The sequence below is a fragment of the Tupaia chinensis genome, unplaced genomic scaffold, assembly GCF_000334495.1.
Source record: "Tupaia chinensis unplaced genomic scaffold, TupChi_1.0 Scaffold000117_2, whole genome shotgun sequence".
NCBI classification, from domain to species: domain Eukaryota; kingdom Metazoa; phylum Chordata; class Mammalia; order Scandentia; family Tupaiidae; genus Tupaia; species Tupaia belangeri.
The window spans coordinates 245012-250719 of NW_006159583.1; positions in this window are offsets into that span (position 1 = coordinate 245012).

Sequence of the window (5708 nt, forward strand, 5' to 3'; positions counted from 1 at the left end):
AAGAACGCGTCATTATGCTCAAGTAAAGCACAATAAGATTAACAGCTAACTTCTTATCAGAATTGATGGAAAGCCAGATCAGAAGGCGTTGGTAAAAATATTCAAAATGCTGAAAGAAAAAACTCAAACAAGAATTTTACATCTAGCAAAGCTATCCTTCAAAAATAAAGGTGGAATAAAAACATTCCTGGATAAAAAATTCTGAAAGAAGTGTTATCAACATGTATGTAACAGAAGGCAGAGGAAGAAAAGGGGAAAAGAGATAGGGGCAGAAAAGAATTGAGGAAATAATAGCTACAAATTTATATTTATAATATTATATGAGATGCATTGTGAGAATTTAGGATTGTATTATAATCTCTTGAGAAAAACACTATGAAAATGACTCCAAAAATTTAAAAAGCCAACAAGGAGATTAAGATGGTATATTAGAAAATATGTAAGACTGGACTGGCAAGTTAAGGGTACTGGACTCCCACATGGCCGAATGCGGTTTGAGTCACGAACCTGGCTGCTTGCTTTCTCACTTTCTCTCTCTCTCTCTCACTCTCTTGCTCTGTCCCTCTCTGGTCAAATTTCAGAAAAAGTAAATAAATAAATAAAGTTAAATAAAATAATTGTTTCTTTCTTTCTTTTTTTTTAAAGAAAATACGTAAGACTAAAGAAAGCAGGGGAAAAAATAGAAGACAAAAATAGACGGGACTAGGGCCAGCAGGTAGAATAGTGTTTAAAGTGCCGAACCCCATATGAGTGACTTTGGTTCAAGTCCTGGACCTTGTGACTCAATAATTATGCCAGGTATGTGTACATGTCTGCCCAAAATTTGAGGATAAAATGGAGGAGAAGGGATTGTGTGTGGCCGTTCCCCCAGTGTGTATGTGGGGGTGATTTTTCACTTACCCTCTTACTGTTTCTCTCTCTCTCTCTGGCAAGCACACATGCCCTATGGCAAAAACCTCATAAAGAAAAAGATGAGACATATAGAAAACATAGAAAAATGGCAGACTATTTTAGCCATATCAGTAATTACATTAAATGTAAATTGATCGAATGCTAAATCAATAGAATTTGTCACATGATCTAAGACAAAACTTAAAACAACATCCAATGACATACTTTCTGCAAAGTTTTATATCTTTAGATATAAAAACACAAGTAAGTTGAAAGCAAAATGGTGGAAAATATTAAGCATGTAAACATTAAGCACAGGTGAGATGAAATGGCTATACTAATATCAGACAAAATATATTTTAAGAAGAAATATGTAACTAGGGAAAAAGAGGAAGAATTTCTTAAGACAAAAGAGTCACCCTGTTAAGAAGAAAATCCGGGACCAGCAGTTGGCATAATGGCTATGTCGCTGGACTGCCATATAGTCGACCGCAGTTTGAGTCCGGGACCCGATGGCTTAAACTCATGCCAGGCACATGAGTTTGTGTGTGCATGCATGCTCAAGATCCTGAGAGGAGAATGGAGGAGAAAGGATTGTGGGGTGGCCATCCACCCTAAAGGATGATTTCTCACTTTCTGTGTCTCTCTGCCTTTCTGGAGAGCACATGCATCCTATAGCAAAAACCTCTAAGAAAAGAAAAAAAGAAGAAGAAAATCCAATTATAAATGAATTAATTTAAAACTGTAAATATATATACATTTGTATATAGGACACCAAAATACATGAGACAAAATTTAATAGAATTAATGGGAGAAATAAGCAACTCAACAATAATAGCTGGAATTTTAATACCATACTCTTATTAATGGATAGAACTGTAAAGAACATTAAGGACTCAGAGGAATAACACTATTAACCAACTGAACATACATCTATCAAACACACCACCTAGCTGCAGAATACACATGTCAAGGTAAAGTAAGTGTCATGGTGGTTGGGGCATTGGACTCCCATGTGGTCGAAAATGGTTTGAGTTCTGGATCCAGTGGCTTGTTTTCTCATTTTCCCTCTCTGTTTCTCTGGTCAAATTAAATAAATAAATAAATAAATAAATAAATAAATAAAATAAATAATTCTTTTTAAAAATATACATTTCATCTAAAGAATTATGTCATGATTCATTATGAGTGTTATAAGATACTATAAACTGGGTAGTTTATAAGCAATAGAAATGTATTTCTCCTAGTTTTGAAAGCTGGAAAGACTAGGATTAAAGTGTCAGGAAATTTGGTATCTGATGAAAATCTACTCTAGATCTTCCTTCTGTATCTTCTTATTGTGAAAGGAATGAAGGATCTCTCTTGGACATCTTTTGGGAATTCTAATCCCATTCACAAGGGCAAGATCCCATTCACGAAAACCTCCTAAAGGCCCTTCCTACTGTGATATTCATGGATAGATTTCAGTCTATAATTTTTGGTGGGACACAAGCATTCAGACTCAGAAGTAATGAGATACACAAAAATACATTTGCAGTGGAACTATGCAAACATCAACACTTAGTTATACACTTTAGAGACCAGCATATGGTGTATGGCATAGTGGTTACATCCCTGGACTCCCACATGACTGACCGCAGTTTGAGTCCCAGAATCGGTGGCATGAAACTCGTGCTGGGTGCATATGGGTTCATGCCCAGGTTCCTGGGAAGAGATCGATGGAAAGGGGGTTGTGGCATGGCCGTCACCCCTGAGGGAGGGTGATTTCTCACTTTTCCTCTCACTGTCTCTCTCTCTGGTGAACACATGTGCTCTAAAACAAAAAACAAAAAACAAACAAAAAAACTCTTAAAAAGAAATTATACACTTGGGTTACATATAAATATGAATTTATTTATGTTTTTTTGGGGGAAGGGAGATTTTTGCTATAGGGTGTGTGTGCTTGCCAGGAAGATGGAGAGAGACAGAGAGACAGAAAGTGAGAAATCACCCCCTAGTGGGGATGGCCACGCTGCAATCCCTTCTCCTTCATTCTCCTCTCAGGATCTTGGGCACACACACCCGCGCACCCGGCGTGAGTTTAAGCCACTGGGTCCAGGACTTGAACCACGGTCGACTACATGGGAGTCCAGCAATATTGCCATTATGCTAACTGCTGGTCCCCCAATGATGATTTTTTTTTTATACCTCAAAGTAATATCATAAAAGCCAGATAATATAGAAATATAAGTGCCAATGTAACAGTGAATATTCAAAATGTCCACCTGGTAGTAAAATTATCTGTGCTTGGAAGAGAAAGAGTTCTCTGTGTAGACATCAAAAGCTTCAGAAAAGAGAAAAGATTGGACTGTGTGTTGAAAGTAGGTTAACTTTTTTTTTTTTTTTGAAGAGGTTTTTGCTGTAGGATGCGTGTGTTCACAAGACAGACAGAGAGAGACAGAGAGACAGAAAGTGAGAAATCACCCCTTGGGGGGATGGTCACACCACAATCCCTTCTCCTCCATTCTCCTCTTGGGATCTTGGGCACGCACGCACACGCACCTGGCGTGAGTTTAAGCCACCGGGTCTGGGACTCGAACTGCGGTCGACTACATGGGAGTCCAGCGACATAGCCATTACGCTAACTGCTGGTCCCTGAAAGTAGGTTAACATTTTAAGAATCGTAAGCAGAAAGAAAGTTAAACCCAATACAAATATAAGTATCTCAATCAAGAAGAATTTCTTCAGCATGATCAAAAAGGACAGTACCTATTGTCATTGAAAATGGTAAGATTCAAAAAGTTTTAGGGATCAGAATCATGGGATACCTGAATGTCAAGTAATGGTGTTTAAGGCACTGAATGTCAGGTGGCACGGTGTTTAAGGCACTGAACTCCAACATGGCCAACTCCAGTGTGAGTTCTGAGCCTAAAACATTAGGAGTTTTAAAAAAGTTGTTCAGAAGTCTTACATCCTAAGTAAAAATAACTTTGAGACCACAATTCTATGGTGTAGACCTTTCAGACATTTTCATTTGGTCCCAAACTGATTTACCAATAATTTTTCATTCTTTTCCAAACATTTTATCTTTGTGTTTATTCCGGAAAATGAACTCATTCCAGAAGTATCCTAGGCTTTTCTACCCCAGGGTTTCGCACGTTTTACAACCTCTATTGAGAATTTCATTCCTAAATTTGCTTAGTTAATGTCTGCTTATCTTTGACTATTGTGCAGGAAAGTTTTCCCTGACTCCCGATCTGGATTAAGTCCTTTTCCTATATGATGCATTATCTTAAGAACTTGAAATATATGAGAAGATTGGCAATAATCCACCTAGGCAGCTGTGTTACTGAGTGACAGCAGTTTAATTCCAATGTAAATGTTAACAACAACTTAAGTTATTCTTATGGATAACTGTAAGAAAAGGAAAGCCATATCTGTCTTTAATAGTGCATAAAATGAAGTTTTTCCAGAAGCTTTGTGTTGGTTGCTATAAACTTTCTTACCATCAATGGAATGTGGAATCATCATTATATAAGGTTGTAAACTTGCATTTGTTTTGAATTCTGATGGAAAAGTGCTAAAATAATATTTATACAACTGTGATATATAATATGGTGAATATGTATAATAATATTATTTTTGGCCATGAAACGTTTGAATTTTTTAGTGAGAAAATGGTTATGGATGTTTATTGAAAGAGACTACTAGACCAGCAGGTAGCATGGTGTTTAACACACTGCACTCCAACATGGCCAACTGCAGTGTGAGTCCTGAGCCTGGCAGATGGCTTTCTCACATTCCTCTTCTCTTTCTGTCTCTCTCTGGTAAATAATAATAATAATAATAATAATAATAAATAATAATTACAATAAATAATAAAAAGAGACTAAACTTAAATCTATGCTGACAAGTAGATAGAGGGCACTAGAAAAAGTTGTAAAGAGAGTGTAGTGGATCAAGTACTATTTTATCACTTGAAAGTCCTGTTTCTAGCACATCATTAGATGTCTAATGTCAGTCTAATGAGAATGATTGTGTCAACATTGATACATTCTATTCTTCAATGTCCTTTAGCAAGTAGATTTAATGAATATTTGTGCATATGTATATGTGTGTATGTGTGTGTGTGTATGTGTTAAATTAATTCTGAATTATGCTTTTATTAAGAAAATAAGTACTAGAATATATATAGCCAATATTTATTCTACTATTTCATTTTCAGTATAGCCTTACACATATGTATATATAAACCATTATTCTACCTATAGTCTTTATTTAGCTACTTACATATAAAGTTCATACGTTTGTGTTGCATCCCCTTTAATTTATTGATTACAAAATGCTAGTTCAGGCTCTACTTGGAGTTACATACTACATGTATTATCTTTCTAAAATGTGAAAACTTTTATTTCATACATTATTAGTGTATTATAAAGCCTACCACTTATATTATAAGTTATAAGTGGCTTCTGGGAACATTCATTTATGAGTTCACCATCTGTGTGTCAGCAATTTGGGTGAGGCTCAACTGGACATTTCTACTAGTTGCACATGGGCTAACTCATGTGACTTCAGTCACATGGTGATGAGATCCAACCTGAAAGTCTTGGATCGCCCTAATGTCTGGTAGTCATCTGGCTGTCATGTGGGTTCTCCACATATGGCTTCTTCAGCAACCGAGCTGATGATTGTTCACCTGATGTTTATATCTTAAGAGGGCAGGTACAGAAACAATAAGACCCCTTGAAGTTCGGGATTGGAAGGTGCCCAACATCACAGTCACTACATTTTATTAGTGAAAACAAATTACAAATAACTGCAATCAAAGTGGAGAA